This window comes from Cardiocondyla obscurior, linkage group LG11 (genome assembly GCF_019399895.1).
Source record: "Cardiocondyla obscurior isolate alpha-2009 linkage group LG11, Cobs3.1, whole genome shotgun sequence".
NCBI lineage: Eukaryota > Metazoa > Arthropoda > Insecta > Hymenoptera > Formicidae > Cardiocondyla > Cardiocondyla obscurior.
In genome coordinates this window covers 2,705,067-2,724,351 of record NC_091874.1, presented here as the reverse complement: position 1 = coordinate 2,724,351, position 19,285 = coordinate 2,705,067, and the positions used below count along the sequence as shown (strand labels likewise).

Genomic DNA, 19,285 nt, shown 5'->3' with positions numbered 1-19,285 from the left:
AATGTAATCAACTGGCAGAAATAAGAAATAATTCACCGTCGCGATTCTACATAATTTCTCTTTACTCACTTCGTTTTTTAGTGAAAGGAAAAGAGTTTGTCGATAACATCCAGTTGACATTTTCCGAGGTACGAACATTTCGCAATCAGACGGTTGTTGAGGAAAGAGGTCCCGTGGAGATATACTCGACATAATCGCTGAAAAGCGAAGTCAGAGAGGAAATGGCAGTGCTATTAAATTACATTGCACATAGTAACTCTTCTCTCATTGAGACCTAAAAGATTACTGGTCTTTGCGCGAGGTGCATCCTCCAATAATCAATATTGCAACATTAATATCTTTTTCCTCTTGTAATTATTAATAAAACTATTACTAGGTAATTGGAATTATATACAGGATTAATGTAATAAAAAGAAGATGTAGAAAATAATTAATCCGGCCTGTTTTTTTTTTTTTTTTTTTTTTAATATACATATATATATTGATTTGAGTTTAGTAAATTTATAATTTTTAAAAGAAAATCTATTGATTTTTACAATTACAAATGATTAAGTAGGTTTTGTGCGAACTCTATTAAGCGCAGATATTCAACAAGCATTCTATTTATTTCTATAAAATGCAGCAATCCAATTTAATTCGAGTTACATTGTTATTGACGCTCTGAAAGATCATTATTTCGACGTGTCACTGTGAGAGAAGGGAACTTTGTTGGAATTACGATTATGTTACTGACGCAAATAACATTCCTAACTAAAAGTTTTTATCCAGTTTATATCCCTGGGGGCAGTTATAAGCCGTCCGAAAGATTACCTACACCCGAGGACACAATGAATTCGAAAAGGGCTTAAGATCAGTTTTCATCGGCGAAGTAGGTCACGCTCGTTAGACGTTCGATTGATTTTACTATTCATTCCAACGGTCCCCCGCCTCTTCTCCTCGCCTTTGCCTTTTATTCAATTTTTTTTTTCTTTTTTTCTTTTTATTATGGTGCGAAGACTCAGCTCAAATACATTTCCGTTACTTTCTGATTCCGGCGCACAGGACAATAAAGGAAAAAAAAATTTCAGCAGCGTCACGTCCTCGTAATACCTTTTCGGAGCTTTCCTGTGAATGTCTCTTACACATAAAATCGTATAAATTTTTTTTTAACTGCAAGAAACTATCTCTGTCAGTCTTTTCAGTTTTTTTTTCGTATCTTTTATTTGAACTTTGTAGTATGACAGTTCCAAATTGTTCTCTCTCTCTTTATTACACATAATCGCATCATCAGCTTATTTAATCAATGAGCTTATCATGTGGCATTTGACGAGAGTAAGAAAGTTTTCGCCATAATTCCTATATGAATATGTCGCATCAAAGACTTAACTACTTTCACATGCGAGTTGGCCAGTCCATTCCGGTTGCAATTTGTTTTAATAGCCTCTTGAAGTTTTGACAGACGACGGAGTTTACGCGTGCTCTCGTAAGTATACACACGACCGCAAACCGAGTTTCCGTGTAACGAATCCATCGGCATCGACGTTCTCGGCCGTGCCACCGCAGGTGCGCGGCAAACTTTAGCTTCGCGAACATACTGGACGTAACGTTAAAGTAGCTACGATTAATACGAGGTCCAGTCATTTTTCACCCTGCCACGCCGCGTAGGGTCGCTCCCTGGTCGTATGTGGGTCGTTGTAACGCGAACTTCGCAATTTATAACGTCGCGAACGACGACGGACGCGAGGTGAGAGTATATTTGCATTAGAGCTTGTATTTCAGAGAAATAATTGATCGCTTGATCGAGACATTAAGTGATTAAAAACTAAATGATTCAATAGTTCGTTCTAAGAAGATAAATATTTTTTACTTGCACTTTCTCGTTTTTTTTTCTTTTTCTTTTCGGACACGTCGATGATGCGATATACAAGAATAGTATGTTACAGATTACACAGTTATAAAAAGTAAATCAATTACGTAAAACGAATAATTTTGTAAGCTACCGAAACTTCCGTCGTCATTTTTATGTTATTGATGCGAATCGGTGATTCACCGAGCATTAAATTATTTTTGCAATTTAAATACTTCAAAGGTCGCGATTACGTAAAAGGTAACTGTACCCTTCTTCGGTCACATTCAAAACTTTGCGTGGTAAAATAGCGGAGCCTTCGAAAGTTCGGTGTCGCCGCGGAGCGAAGTTAGCAAATTCACTCCTGGAAACGCGGATAATTTTACTCTGAGCCCCCAACCGTGGAAATTCAAATTCGGAAGTGTTCCTCAAGGAAGATTTATTTGTTGCGGCTTTATTGTGTCGCGGCAGCTGCTAGGAAACCTTGTCGCGAGATCACGAGGAAGCCCTCCGTTGAAATACGATCGTCTCTTCACCAAGTTCCTTCTTTATATTCTTGAGCGTTCAAAGTAAACGTTCCTAGATTTACAAAATTTGCATTATCTCACGGCGATTATCGATAAAATCTTTTATTAATAATAGGAGTTTTATAACGGCGACGATGTGGCAGCACGAATAATGACATAAATCAACTTATTTATGTTTCATGTGAAAAGTAAAAGAAAACACTTATATTATCCAATGATATATATTAAATGAATACGTGGAAGCTGTGGGTGAAAATAAAATATTAACGATCGGATTAAAACACGATTTAAAACGACGGTCTGAAAAATGATATATTTAACGACTGCGATGGTAGCATAGGATATACAACTCTCGCTTAATAACTGTCTTTGAATAATCGGATTTAAGGCGGAAGCTGGTCAATAATTTTAGTAGAATAACGCATACTTAAATCATGCAACATAAATTTTCGTAAAAATTACACAGAATATGCAAACTTAAAATTCTAAAGAGATTTTTTTTTTACCATAAGCTTCTATCTTTAAATTTTTGTGTTTATACACGTCTAAATTGAATGTAAATTCGCTGTTCGCAAAACTTGCGTCTATTTAAGATAAAAAGTTTACAAGACGTGACGTGCATACTTTAGTACGAAAAATAATGCATATATGACTTAACATAGTTTAAAGACTATCATTAATTAATGATATAAAATGAATAAATATAATTCTCAAATATTGCAATTAAAATTGAAGAAATTTTATTAAAATATTAGGATGGAAATTAAAAGTTTATAGGTAAATTAATTTTCTACGTAGTTTTACTTTGATTGTTGGCAACTGATATTGTTTAGCACGAAGTACATTATTTTCTGGTCTTTTTGGTTGCTATTCGTATATGCATTGTAGTAATAAATTTCATTATTATGGTATGCATTTAATTTCACACAACTTTATTTATTACGCGGTGATGGAATTTAACGAGTCTAACCAATGCAATTAGTTGATTCGTTCGGAGATCGGGCACGAGGTGTTTTTTAATAATAATTTAACCCACGTCTCTCTCGTTAATTAACCACCTATTCCACCATCTGGTGAGTTTCAATACAAAACATAACAAATTTGAGATCGCTTGGAATTTTCAGTTTGTAGGGAGCAAATCAGCAATATTATTGAATGCACTTTTTCGAATTTTTGTGTATACGCCAAATTGGCATGGTCCAATTAGCGATATCGCCAGCTATAAATGAATAGTTACGCAGGAACAAATGATCGTCGAGGTGCCGTTTGAGTTGAAATTAAACTAACACATTCGGCTTTTTAGGTCTGTTGCACGACGTTATCACGCGAGTTTCCACGCGAATAATGTGATTAATGTTCTACGTGCAGGATGAAAAAAGCAGCGCGGCACTCTGCGCGTGATACCCGACAAATTTGTTTTATGCATTTTCTACCGTACACGTTTTCGCGCGTTTGATGTAACGTGCTCGACCATTCGTGAGAATTCCAAATAAATTTATCTAGAATGTTTTCAATCGCATATATATGCGTACATCGCAGGCGCATTAAATATCTTGTGACACGGTTTTTTTATATAAACGTTACACGGCTGCAAATAGATAAATCTTTATGTTGCAATATCTAAATATCTGTGTACTAATTAAAAAAGAAAAAAAAAAAGAAAGAAAAAAAATCTTGACAGTTACATTTCATTATTTAACGTTTATTAAAACTTTTTAACTATTTGATTATCCTCGAAATTACCGACAATTTGTACAAGCAAATATACGCAAACGCTGTCGAATAGAACCTCTCGTAGGAATCACAAAAGAAAACATACCCCTTTGTAAAGCTTTAGGGCGGAGGGCGCGCGATACCCTTTTTTCCCTTCGGCGGAGCAAGTAACCGTGGGGCGGAAATAAAAGTCTCATAACGAGCAAAGTTAGACGGTGCGCACGGGGGAATAAGTATTCCCGTCCTCATATGTTACTGTAATACGAGCTCCGCGCGGAGACATTTGGACAGGTACGTATCCGGCTGTCTGAACACAGGCACCTGTGCCAGCCACCTCTCTGGCTCCGGCGCCGGGCCGTTTCTTTTCTCTCCACAGTCGGCGGCGCAAAACACGGCTCGCGACGGAAGGCACGGTAGTTTTGTAAAGTGAAACACCTGCGCGAACAGCACGTACGTGGACGCGCGAGTTCATGCACGCCGGCCGGATACGCCGGAGGAGACTTCGGACGGCGCCGGCACTCCTCTCCTCTTTACCGAAAACGATTCCGACGTCGCCCGCATATATTACTGCCACGATTACGGTGGCAGTTGTTTATTGCTCGTGAAATTCTGCATGTTATATGCGTGCTGCGGCGCGCACCAGCTACCGTTGTACCGGGTGTTCTTGGAGCGCGATAACGTACGGGCAGGGTGTTTAAGCGGAGAGACACATGGGTCTGTTGTCGCGTCTCTTGCCCTCGATGACGAGCACGTTAATGCGTCGACGGCATTGAGCAAAATTGAGCGACGAGTTATCGGCGGCTTGGAACCGTTTAAAGAACGCGAGAGCTCTTCGATATCATTGTCAGATCGCGACCTTTCGTCGGAAATACATATTAGAGTCGAGTACACGTTAGAGAATTTTAATACATTATTTGCAAAAGAAATTAACGTAGCCGGCAGAATAATACGTTCGCTGCATTATCACTCTATTTCCCTATGTTACAGCGTGATTCAATTTCATTGTATCTTGTAATTATTCCGGCCCGAAGGCCCTCAGTTTGATCATGCGGTTTAAACGTATGAATAATCTCGATACATATCGACGGATGCGTTGGAAACTCTCTCCATAATTACATTTCTTGCGAATCGTTTCCATTAACCTTTATTGAATGGATTTCGTTAATGCAGGATCGGCTTGTATTTGTTTATCGACCGACTAGTATATTCATTCGGGACGATTTGTGTTACGCTAATTAACTAATTATAGCTCCATTACTTTTATGTCTGGCGCTTACTCGTCAAATTGCTGGAACTCAGCCCGAATGTAATTACCGATGGTAATCACGATATTAATGTTTAACTGCATAACGAATCATTCACAAAGAATCATAAAAAAAAAGAAAAAAAAAAGAAAGATAGAAAAAGCGACTATTGGAAATGCATTAACGCATGCAAAATGACGTAAAAGAAGATAGGAAATTGAAGCATCATGAAATTGAAAGGAATATAAAACGTCTGATCTTATTAAAGTACGGGAAATTACAAGAAAAGTAAATTCTCAAGCATACGCGTCTCTATAAATCTCTCTTTGTTAGAAAAAAAAAAAAAAATAGACTCGTGCACAGAACATTATCCAAGTCGGATACACAGCATTAAAAGATTTTCCAACCCCTTTTCGTCGCCCACCAGCTGTTGGTGTTCCTTACGTCGTTAATCTTCCAAGAGAAACTCTGGGGGATTCATTAACCATGGCCGGCATTCGCCAGTCATGGGAGGCAGTTCAACAATCTTTCTATACGGGGTGGTTCTTACATTCACTTCGTCTCAACACGGTCACCATGATAGACAAGATACTATTTGACACAGTATGATATATTGACTCTATTTTAAATGATTATTTATGAGCTTTATTTGACGATCATTAGAGACAGTTTTTAATTACATTCAAAATAATAAAATTACCTTTACGCAGAGACAAATGCAAAGGAACAATTTGATTTACGTTTTTCTGCTCGAAAACAACTTTTTGAACTGCTGAACGACAGGTCGCGCGTCTCATTGCACACGAAAACTTCCCTTCGGCTTAAACGGAGAGAAACAAAAATTTAACTACGCGAACAGCCATCGTATACGCGAATTTCTCCGTGTCTGTCGGAACAAGCGGATGGCACTTTTAGAGTCTAATGTCTCCCGGTGCGCAATGCGCATCGTGCCTTTGGTTCTTCTTGCTTTTGCACCCGAGTTAGCGGTCGTGAAAGAAAGTCGTGAAAACCACAGAATAATCGAGTTGTCGCTGCTCGTGGTTCTCGTCTCTTTTCCCTGGGCTTCGCACACGCGAGACAAGTTGTGTACCGTTTTCCTGGAGATTTTACTTAACGGCGGCGGACATTTCGCGACAGCTCCGTGTCTATTCTTTTATTTACGAATTTAACGCAACAATCTTCTTTTCCAAAAGATGGCTCGCACCGGCGCGGCGGTAACAACGTTTCTGCAGCTGGTTTTCCATTTGGATTGAAGGGACCATAAGCCGCGCCGGAAGAATAGTAAAAGTCGAAGGAGAACTAAAATGGCAGAAGCTTTTGTACATTCCTCGGCATTTAATCTCTTTGTTTTAACAGCAATTTTCCTGTCGATTGTGTCTATTTTGCCCTGTTAGCGCTTTTCGCAGAAAACGGCCAATGGAAACGTGAGAATAATAGGAGCCGAATTATTCGCTTTGCATCTCAGGACGCGATGCAATGATTCTCATTATTTATTCTTACCTTCGATCCTGATAAATGGGCACGAAGAAACTTTTATCATCATTCTCAAAATTTTTCTTCGAAACTACCGATCTGATTTATTTTAATAAAATAGCACACGCTATTTCGTTATAATATTCGCTATCATTTTTTTTTTCTTTAATATACATATATATATAGATACATTTTGTGATAGATTCAACGTCCTGCGCAATATATACGATTTCTATAAATTATTTACAAGGTATTGAAAAGCTCACTATATATTCTTCCGTCCGAAGTATTCTTGTAGAATCGACCCACGCTGTACGTATCACGTCTATCACAATATCGCGAGCGTAAATCCCACGGGCCAAATTTGTGATTTAACGATTTCGTAAACAATCTCGTGGAATGAGAAAAGCAATAACGGGATTCAGTCTTGCCCGGAAATCCCCTTTGTGTCGCACAATGTGGCATTTTAAGATTTACCTTATCGCCGACGTTTACCACGACTTGGGCGGCAGCATCGACACTAGATAATGCCGGAAACACGTAGCGTTTGGTTGCCACAATAGCGATCCCGCGGATGCGACATCGCGTCCGTATGAAAACGCGGGCGCATTTAATCCGACGAAGAAGACCGGTGCCGCGGAAAGCGGGATTAATCCGCTTGCAACTTCGTGCTCTCGATTTATCTCCGTGGCGCGATGATGTCTTTCGTCAGCGGATATTACGGTGCCGATTCCCGTTGCCGGCGGGCACGGGAGCATCCGAGGCAGCATTTTACTTTAGGCACGACATTTCGCAAATTCACGAGCGTCGAACGGTTAGTGGAGCGGTCGTAAAACTCCCGTGGAATTTCGATAGGAATTACCGTCCTCCCTTATGCACGCGCGTCCGCTGCGCGCCGTTACTACCCTCCTTGCCGTTCTTTTTCGTTCGTTCCACGCGAATCCACGGTTCATCCCGATGAAACTATCGACTCCTTCGCGGGATATTAGATTTCAGCCCGTGGCTATCGGGCTGTATATTAAATCCATATTCCGCGGGAATTCTCGCGTCGCTTTCAAACGGCCGTTTTATTACGGCTATACTTCTTCGGACGTGCATTACGTATGGCGCTGTGGACACTACGTTCCGCGGAGATTGGATCGTGATCGACTGCGGAATTATTCCCGGGCGATGAAGTAGACAGAAGTAGTCGGGGAAGGCGCGCGCGTACATCTCACGTGGAAATTTAATTTTAAACGTGCCCGCGTTTTACGGTGGTTTACGTCCCCGTGGAATGTCGAGCGCGTGCATTTAATCGCGTAAACACTTGCCGCGCCGTAAGCACGCGTCGGGTCAACGCGAGGAGCGGCCGGCGTGACAAGTATGTCGATGCGAATCCGAATATTTGATGAAAATTTTGATGAAATTGCATGCGACGTACAACAGCTGGGTCGCAACTTTGAAGCGGGGCACAAGTAATAAAGCCGCGTAATTAAAGCTGTTATCAGGGTTGTTATCGGTTAACAACAAATGACATTCTCGCATGGTTAATTTTTCTTTTTTTTTTTTTTTTCTCGAAGAAAATATTATTTACATGGCAAATTTCCTTCTCGTAAATCAGACGGGTTTCCTTCGTTAGGATAAAGCCATATAGTCGGGCACAATCCGCCGTTATCCCGGCGACGTCGCGTCTGCTGCTTTATCCGGCCTTTCTATGGACCGCCTATATTTTGATACGCCAGTAGAACGCCATTTCCATAAGCCTTTCATCTCCGCAATTGTCTACGTCCGATAGATTTGTATTCGTACGGCGTTTGTTCCCGCAAAACAATCTCTGACAAAGTTATTACAGGTATTCGAGTCTCGGATGTAATAACCGAATAATTTCGTACGACCTTATCGCTGTCAGCTGAGAGTGCTTTCACGTAGCTGCCAAGGTAGCTGGACTGCTTTAATAGAAATCTCTATTCCCCCGAGTAAACGCGACGTTGAACAAACCAGAGGGACCATCGAACGTTTATGGAAAACGCAATAAGCGTTTACATAATGACGGTGATATTAGAAACGTGATCACTATTACCTTTGTAGTAATCCTCGTAGTAATCAAGCTCACGTGCTCGTTTCCGATACGGATGTTATTGACAGTTCCACAGAGTAACGTTTAATCCGCTCGAAGAAAATTTCCTGTAAAAAAAAAAAAAGATTTTTTCTCTCCTTGATTTTGCAAAACACACATACGGTGTATATCATTTTAAAAGGGAGAAAACGCGATTGTACGCAGTTACGTTATTTTCTCGCGGAGAATGATACTTAAATTTACATTCTCCGAATACTCGTGTGCATTTTGCTCGAAAGGTCGTATTTAGATTAGACAGCGCGATTAAAAGGAAAGAACAAAAGACGTGATGCGTAATGACGGCAGAAAAAGTTAATGGCTGTTCCGGTGGCGAAAATACCCCTTCCCGCAATATGGCGTAATGAGGGCGCGGATTTTCCATGAAAGTTGAGCGCGAGTTTTGCGGCGCCGCGCGAGATTCTAGATTAATTGTCCCTTTTTAACGGGACATGTACGTTGCGCTTATAATTAATATCTACGAAAGAAGTAATCCCGTCGCGCGCCTCGTTCAGACGAAACTTGGCAAAAAAGCTTGTTGCGCATTGTTGGCTTTCACGCCACGCTCATTCCGCATAATGCAATTACGAAATTTGCACCCGCTGCTCTCGTTTCATATATAATTTCAATGTACTAGACCATATAGGGACATTAGACGAAACATAAAATATATTATTAACTCATGTACGTTCTATGGTCAACATTCTCCGTATGTGCTCGAATATTCGTCATTATGAAATCGTATATTAAATATCCGCGGCGAGACGAGAGAACTCCAAACAAAATATAGATATTATGACATGAAAATGTACGTCAGCGGTTATTTCGCGAACAATGTATAAAATATAGCAGAGTGAGAGGGAGAGAGAGCTATTGTTCCCTTCGCCGTCTTTTTCCACGTATCACAAAATTCTCAATTTCGCGCTGCTAACCTTATTTACGCCGGAATCGAACAATTAAAACTTGTTACGAGCCGCCTCTCGAGAAAAGAGGAAGTCTTCGACTATCAACTTACTCGCGCAGATCAGATTGTCGCGTGTCGTCACGGATGAATACGCGGTTGATGAGGCGTGCGCCCAAAGGGAATCGTTTTGAACAGCGAGTTTGCTGCGATTCCTTCTTAATTCTAACTGTAAAGGAGGCTTTCCGACAGATATACGGGCGCGCGCGAGGAAAAGAAGCTGAAGAGGGAAGAGAAGAGAGACTGCGGCGGGGCGGACGAAGTAACTTGAACAAACAGAACGTTTCCGTGTCGTTGAGCGGCGGCGTACGCCGTCGCCTAGAGGATAGTCCGTGAAGCTAATCAGGTCAGCCGGGAATCGCTCCCTCTCGTTTTTCCCTCCCGTGTAAACGCCTCATCCGGCATTCCGAGCATTAATTACACTCTTACGTTCCTTTTACCCGGGGCCGTTGCCGTTGCTACCATCGCCGTCGCCGTTGAACAACGACCTTTCATCCGCGCCTCCGGCTTTTGCCTCGATTGCCGCGATGTAGCCTCGTGAATATTTTACGAAATACGCATGCAAGTGTATTACACTACGCTCGAACTGATTACTTCAGACGCTTTTCCTATGTCTTATTCAGACGTGGCAATGACTCTGTCTCGAATTAGAATTCTAAAAATTGGGAAGACTCCTCCTTACTTCTGCCTACAATGTGAGGTCTTACAAGAATTTTAGTTGAACACGCGAGTTTTGTAATTTTAATAATTGCTTAGAATTTGTGCTTTTATCATATAATTGATCTGCATGTTTAAAACATTTGTCTATTTATTTGTATTGTAATATGAGCGCAATATGAGTGATTAAAAAAAGATTTTAAAAAAAACCTACAAAGAATATGTACATTCAATAAATTGTTGATTTATTTATTAAATTTATGCACTTTTGCATTAAATTCGTTATTCCATAACTCAATATATGCGATCGACTTGAAAACGGCTTTTTATGAACAATAAATAAACTACTGAACTCATCGCGTTTAATTAATAGGTTCTATCATAAAAACCGCGCCACGATTAATCGCCCGAAATACATTATACGCGTAATTGATTCCACGATATATTTTATATTATAGTGTCATTATTATTTTTCTGCCTGTAATGCAAGATATTTTCATGAACTTCAACGGAGTTACAGATACAATCGGTGCTCTCAACATAAAATAAAAAAAATATTAATATAGATGATACAAAAATTTCCAATGTTTGAAAAAAAAAGTTACGCGTATTTAATTAATTCGTTCATTAAATAAATAAAATTAATACTTATCTAAAAGTCGCACGGAAGATGCCCATTCTCGGGCCTGCTCCTCCTCTCAATTGGGACGTGTCTAGCCATCCTTCCGCGCACTAGACCGCCGTGTTCCGGATCTACGGCAAAGCGGAGTAGCGTACGCGTAAGGTGAATGAACTCCGGCGAAGAAATAGAAATGGATCGGGCCAGCCGCCGCCAGCGCGCTCCGTTCTCGCTCCCCGCGCGCGCGACCACTGGATCCTGAATCTACGCAAATAACGCGAAAGATTTTACGTCAAATTAATATAATAATGTACATACACACATTTATGTAATTATTTAATTTTGTAATTATTTCCTTTTCTTTTTCAATATTCTATTTTATATATGCAGTCGTGTAACTGTCAGAATTATTAGATTTATTTCTTGCAAAGAAGCTGCGATGTATTCTGTAACGAAAGGGTTTACTGGTGAGATAAAAAAAAAAAAATTTGTCCTCAAAGTAAAATACATCTTAACTAACCTCCTAAGGAATTCCGCGATGAAGATAGAAACGACTCTTGTACCGCCAGTCTCCATCGTCATATCTTTCTCTTCTTCTCTCTACCCTCGTCTCCTCCACTTCTTCCGTTTACATTTTCTTCTCTCCTACTCATGCTCCTCTTTCCACAAGCACGAATACTATCCTGTAGGGGCGTTGCAGCAGAAAGTTTTGCTGGCGCAGCCGGAACGATTTCTCGGGCGTTTATTTTTGGATCCGGCGTCCTTACCCTCTCCAACCCTTTGCCCCGTCCTATCGTTTGCTAAATCCGTAATAACGATGCGCCCCGTTAGAAGTACTTACCGTAGCCTATCCCAAAAGGAACCATGGCGCAGTCGTGCACGCCCGCCGCGCGGAAAAGGCGAATAAGGTTTCTTTTCGAACTTTCCAACTAACTTCTCGAAAAACACATTTATAAACTCATGCCCGGCTCTTCGACACGGTCTGGTCACCGTTTTATCGTTTTGCTGCTTCTGTTTCGACGTGACGTACGTCAAAACGTTTGCGGGTGAAAATGACTTCCGCGCATTACCTTCTATTATTCATTTTTGTTCACCAATTGCTTTTCACTTTGAGGTCTTTTTTTCATCCAGTTTGACCGTTCGCTTAAATTTTACACGAGCTTTCCTCGCAATTTCTCTTTTAACGATATTTTTGCAAAAATCCAGCTCTGAAAAGAAAAAAATTTCAGTTGCAAATTGATGTACAATGAATAGATTGTAGTTATATATGAAATAAAATGTCAGGCTTGAATCAATATTTGGAAGACACCGGAAGAGTTTACGTGCGACAAAATTCCCTGACGCATTTGCGACAGTGAAATCGTTAAAAGCTAAATGCAAATGCGGGACAACAAGTGGCGCGATTTCGCACCTAGGAAAACACGATGTCGTAGCACGTAACGACCTGACGCGAACGAACGTCGGCGGATAGAGCACGAATTCCGCGGCTGATTAAAGGAATTACGCGGTGGCCTGGTCGGTTCTCCTCGTCCATTTAACCGGCCGGTGGCTGGAGATTCTGCCGCGTTGCTATTCATCGTTGCGATGGCCGAGGCTTCCAAGCTATTCCGGAAGCGACAGGTGCCGGTTGTTGGGTAAGCTTCGCCGACGGAACGGACCATAATTCTCACGAGAAGGATGTTCGGTCCCCGGAATCCTCGCGCACTTCCAGGCCCCCCTTTCCTTCGAAATATCGCTGAGAGTTTATCGGAGTTAAATATACGATCCGTCAGAACATTAGAATATGTACTTGTCGATGCCGCCATCGGCGAATTAATCGGTACGTTTGCTGGTCATATTTTCTTAGTTTCTCGTATTTACTCTGAATTTTTTAATAGGTTTAGCTACGCAATGTAGAATAATAGCAGCTAGGTAATGTAAAATTCTTGCAGATCTCGGACTTTTGCATTTTCATACATCTTCTCTCTGCGATAAAGCGTAATTATTTTTTTTTTTTTTTATTTTCTTATCCTTTACGTGTGCGCACTTAGTACCGTGTTTCAAGGAGTATAATAATTTTCAAAGGATTTAAAATCTGAACGTTTGATATTTACGGAAATGTGAAATAGGTTAATTAACTTTTTTTCCTTAGGAAAATTTTAATTAATTATTCGTAGTTTGTTTATAACTTGTAATTGCGTGTCGGTTAACTTTGTGCAGCATTACTCCTTTATCGCATAATTTTCTTGTTTGGATGCGCCAAACTAGTTTAAGGCTTTGAAGTACAAAACTGGTAGAAAGCACTTATGCAAAAGGAAGCGAATCAAGCCTGTTAACTCTTTTCTCAGGTAATAGGAGACCGAGCAAATACCGAAGATCAACACGTTATCCTACGCGTCGAATTACGAGACCGTTCAGTAGAAACATTGTTCCTTTAGCTTTACTCCACGGTCAATTTCTTCTGTAATCAAACCCCTAGAAAGGGTCAGCCATTACTTCGCGCACCCTACTTCGAAATCAACGAGGCTGAAAGAGAAAAGTAAGAATGGTACGTGGTCCAAAACCTATACTAAGACGCAGACACACATTTGACCAAATTGCATTTCTCGAATCATTTATAGTTGCCTTTTTTTGGCAACGCAATGCGCTAAATGTCTGGATTCGAAAGAGAATTAATTTCTTTTCTCTATTTTAAAGTAAATCAGCTACATACGTACATATATATTTAATGCATTTGATCAAAAACTAAATATCTGTACAATGAAACAAGATGCCGCGTGTTATTTTATACGAGGCGGTGCGAGCGAGTTTCATCATTCTTTGAATTTATACTGTCTCAAATTCGCGCGACGCGAGCTGCAAACTTCTTCCGAAAGTCACCGGAGCCACCGGTGAGCGGTGTAGAAGAAAGTGCCAAGATTTTCGTTTTACGAAATGCAACGTGCCAACTCTTAGCGTCAACCCCTATCAAACGCTGACACCGGCTTCTCATCCGAATGCACATCTTGATAAGTCGCGCCGACATTCATCCGCGCATATATTTGGATTCCGTAAAGTTTACAGCGTGATTTACGATAACGGATCCCCTCTTCCCCCCTCACGAACTTCGAGTTTGTCATTAATTCGGTCGCCTAGATTTATAGCGATTGCGATTTCAAACGCATTAAGTTGGTCTTTATCGTGATTTAATTAATCCTTTCTCAGCAAAGTCGAAGAATAATGTGTGATAAATCGAGTGTAACGTAATTTTACAATGAGCTTCTAATCAACTGAACAATTGTCTTTCGAGCACTCGTGATAAGATTATTAAAATTTGATATCCATCCTAATAACATTTAAATGCGAAACAAATGGTGAAATATATTTTTGTTTGACAAATTGTGACTTATAAGACAGTGTTATCGAAACGTATTTGATAAATTGCGTTATATCGATAAATGTCAGGGAATCGACGAAAAAAAAAGTGTCGAGTAGAAAGGCGATGTTTCACGACGGTAAAATTCCTCAGCGACACGTTCAGATAGTTCCTGAATATTATCGCAAAGAGAGTAAAAGCATGCTATTCAAATAAATCTTGTAGAAACGTATGTCACGGTAACTTCTATCTCGAGCAAAATGCCAGACAGTTTTCATCTTTGAAACTTTCGAACTTTGTGACCCTTTCTCGATACTGTACGTACCACATATATATGAGATTGCATATTATAAGAAGTTATGTCACAAAGTTAGCTGTATTCGAAATAGTAGGTCGCAATGTCACGCTCGGCGACGTGAATCGCAAAATTGTTCCGCTTTAAGCGTGTCACGCGTGATAGATCTCGATTCGGAAACTAAATAACTGTCACAATGTTTCGTCTCGGAAAATTTCGATTCTCGAGAGTTTCATCTATAGGTTTCTTTTTTTTTTTTATTTTTTTGTAAAATAAATTTGTTCGCGTTACGGGAACAAAGTAACGCGGGAAGAAAGAACCGTGGAAGGGCTATTGAGAGATACGGCGAGTGAACAAAAAATTTAGGAAAGTTTCCAAGGTGATACACATGAGAACGACTCATGCCGTAATTAGCGATCGAGGTTCCAGGAAGGAAAAGTAATTACGCCTCGACTGATTCTAACAAAGCAGTGATGTCGTTGCTCAATTGCGCTACAGTGCTGCACAATTGGCGCCAGGCATTCTTCTTCGCTCTTCTTCCGCGTCTTTGCCCTCGCAATCTTTCGTCTACTCGGACACCTTCTATTTCTTGTCCGGTACTATCGGTGTAAAGAGATAAAAAATTCAGTATGACATATACTTGCGGGATCGTTTGTTGAGAGTTGATAAAGTAGAATCTCGGTGAACTAGCTCCATTGAGGCAAAAAGTCATTCGGATAATTAACGCGAACCGTTAATGAGAGACAATTTTCTGTGCCATTTATATATTTCTCGACTTTTCCGCTACCGGTGGCACCAAAAGAAAAGTTAGTAAAGAAAAGTCAGAGCTGGATTCTCCACACTTTTGCAATCGAAAAGGTATCGAACACGCACAGAGACATCCAAGTATTTTCTTAGAAAATTGGAAACCAAATCCGGCATACTATTCTGGTTTTCCTTTAACTAAACGTGCAAATTGAGCTCTGTAAATGCGGTTACACGAATCGTTACGGAGAATCGCTTTGTGAATTGATTAAAATAAATTAAAATATATTAATACTTTTAACAAGTAATCTCATTGCATTCTAAAGTGTAATTTAAATTGAGATTATTATGTATTACTGGATATTAAAACGAACAAAATTTGCGTAATTTGGAATAATGATATTAACTTTTGATCGCGTCATTAATTATAGCCCCGTGAAAAGCTTGAGTTTTTGGCAAAATTATGTGACACGACAGACTGTCGTAAACCGAATTTTTTTTTTAATAATGACAAATGCCCATATATTGTCGTCAAATATTGAAATTTTCGGGACATGCGGATCTCCGCTATTGTATTGGCGATCTTCGTTTCGGTGCGCGAGATTATATCACGTCACGAGCATGTCTCTGTCGATTGCCCGAAAATTAGTCCGCCGCAGATCATTACAGCCGCATCTACTGTCACAAGTGCCACCGTCACTCTTCTCGCACGAAGGGTGCGTCTGAAAGGTACATTTGTTGAAATGCGCATCGACATACGATCACGTCAATTTTTGGTCGGGTGTCCGTACCGGATGTGATGAACGTCTGCATCCCGCGCTGACAAATTTATGATGATTAGCTTTCGATGAATGCGCAACTAATTATTCATACAACAAACGGCCCGCGGGAATATTAAATTTACTTCGCATCAACGCTTCGCGAATCAATCTCCCTCTCCTAGATAATACGATTTATTTATCGTCGTGAATTTTATTCGCGATGATTAACAACCGGTTACGCGATTCGATGATTTCCTTGAGCGGCACGTTCTCGCAAGAGGTGTCTGGAAAATTTGATCGTCAGCTTGTATTGATGCCAAGCGATGAGGTTCCTTATAAAGTTCAACGTTCGGACGCCGCCGTTAATATTGCCAGCGAAGCATTCTATCCGCACTTCTCTTGCGCAGATGTGCCTTAAATGCACATACATCTCTTTGCTGCAGGACGTCAGGTTAATCCGTCGGTCTCGTCTTGATTTACAGTCGCGTCGCTAAGTCGCAGTTTATAAGATTTCTGCCCGCGGGAAGATATTTTCGCGAAGACACTCGATACTTTTCTCGTTAGCTACATCGGGATTTCTTTATCTTTTGTGACGTAAGGAGTGCCAGATACTTCTTCACGCCTGCTACGGTGCGGATTGTAGACCGAAGAAATTAATCGAGCTTTGACTAACCGAAAGCTCGCGATAATGGCGAGCCGAAGTAGCTTGAGGTCAGATAAGTCGAAAAGTCGAGGGTGAGAAAGTCGACGGCTGTAGACAGACAGACGGACGGACAAACAGACAGACAGGCAGACGGAGGTGGAATAGCGAAAAGAGAAGGAATGAGAAACGAAGAACGAACGAATATCGTGCCGGCGATCTTATTAGAGATCTTGTGCAGCGGTCTGCCAAACGAGTTATTTAAGTTGAATGAGGAAGAGAATTCAAAGGAGAGATAGAGAGAAAGAAAACGAAGGATGAGGAGGAAAATTTCATGAAACGGAAACGAAACGAGAAAGCGAGAAGGAAATCTAGACGAGTAAAGAGAGAAAACCTAGCTCGTAAAGAACTTCGTATTATCGTTTTCGCAGCTCGGTATTGCGAGTGTCAGAGAGAGCTTAACGAATATACTTATTAAAAGAAGATTGTGTGTCAGACACACACTAGATTAAAATTAAACGAAACGAAAGATATATCTTTTATATCATATTACGTTAACATTAACAATTACGTATAATTTTAAGCGTATGTCCGACTTGATATACGGTATTTAAAAAAAAAAGAACATTTTACTTTCTTTTTTTTTTTTTTTTTTTTTTTAATATATTTAATCCACGCTGTGACGAAGACTTGTACCTTCTCGTCTAATTTACCCAACCTATCTAATTGAACGACCAGCGAAGAAAAATTAAGCACGCATTCCTTTTCTATCCGATCAAATACCCGGATTATCGTTCAACCGTAGTAATTAATTATTGCGCGGTGTAATACGTTAAAGATCAATGACGACAGGCGGCGGGTAACATATCGAGCCGGCAATCTATACCTTCCTGCACGCGTATGCCTCACGGCGTAGCAGGCCGAAGTGAATCATCCGGGTCTTAAGCGAATCGCGGTTGAGGAGGTCGCGGATGAGGTTAACCGAGAAAAGACAAACCGTCGGCGTCTTCGGGAGGAGCGCCGAGAAATCCACGGCTTACGTCTCGCTTTCTGTCCCGTCTCGCGCCCGCCCGGCTCCTGCGATGGCAGCCGGTATCGAGCGTGAGGTCCCTTATCCCTCGTGCTAATATTAGTGCAGCAAACTGTCTACCGCCGCAGAAGGAGATCCCGGTATAGCGGCGTCTGCTGCATCGTAACGTCTTCCTATCCTCCCCGCAGGATAACCTTCTCTTCGTTCCGTCTAGTCGGCCACCCCGTGCAACCTCGCCGTCCTCGTCGTGCACTGTCTCTTGCGGAACTTGGGCCAGCTAACCCCAGACCAGACCTCTCTTAAGTTCCGCAAAGTGAAATTTACAGCATGCCCGATGGCTCGCTTCTCTCTCGCTCGCTCTCTCTTTGCGGGGTCGCCGAGGGATGTTAGAATCTTGCTTAATATTCCGTGGGCTCCCGAGGGACCGCCTCGGTTTCACGGAGGTCGACTGTACAGGACACCGCCACGCTAAAGACTGCTTTAGGAAAAATCTTTGCCCCGCGATCCCGTTAGAGATTGTGAGCATTTAAATGTTATGGGAAAAGTATTACAAATTAATTAATTATCCGTAATGTGTGTTACTTTGCAAACTGAATTTTCTGGTTTCATTTTATTTATAATGTTAGAGCTTATTTATATTACTTTAACTTAAAAAAAAGTTTTCTTCTTCTTTTTTTTTTTTTTTAACTTGCCCGAATCAATACCATTTTTAGATTTAAAAGTAAAGTCAACAGTACGCGATCTGTACATATTAAAGCAAACAGTGAATACTTTTCGAGAGAGTTTTTTTACACGAACGTAATGAAAGTCGGCATTTGAAAATGCGAAAATAAATGTTAAATATTTGAGAAAGTAAATTTTAGAGAGAAAGTAATATCGAAATAAATTTAAGTTTCAGAACGTAAATTTATTTGCACAAATTGCCTATAATTAAATGATATTAGGCTTTAAAAATATAATAGTTACAGAAAGTTAATAACAAAGAAATTAATATTTTTTACGAGATTATACCAAGTAATATAAACTGATAACAATATATTTTAAAAGTATAAGTAGTGTTTAAATAAATTACGCAGAAAACTTTAAGAACGATAGAGCGATGAGTTATACTTTTCGCAATGATTATTTAATGTACTTTATTTACCATTTTACGCTGAAGATTACCTCTCGTAAAATCTAACATTTAACACCAATTTTCATATTTAACCTTTAAAGGTTAATTTATAACGTTATCGCGGGATTCCCAATTCGAAGTAAGCTCCGGTTATTAATCCCAAGAAACGATCATGGAGAGTAATAAATTGATAATTCGTCCCGGTGCGGAATGGAGCTGGTTCCACCGGCAACGTACGGTCCGCAATACGAACGAT

At 40.4% G+C, this 19,285-nt stretch overlaps 1 protein-coding gene and 1 long non-coding RNA gene across 5 annotated transcripts in view; one reads left to right on the top strand and one right to left on the bottom strand.

Annotated features, from left to right (window-relative positions):
• LOC139106499 (TWiK family of potassium channels protein 7) overlaps positions 1-19,285 on the top strand; it is a 226,966-nt gene that overhangs the window by 102,785 nt on the left and 104,896 nt on the right. The window lies entirely within an intron of this gene.
• LOC139106502 (uncharacterized) overlaps positions 10,678-19,285 on the bottom strand; it is an 84,677-nt gene continuing 76,069 nt past the window's right edge. Inside the window, exon 5 of the long non-coding RNA XR_011546368.1 lies at positions 10,678-12,319. This is a non-coding gene — a long non-coding RNA (uncharacterized lncRNA). The remainder of the gene's footprint in view (positions 12,320-19,285) is intronic.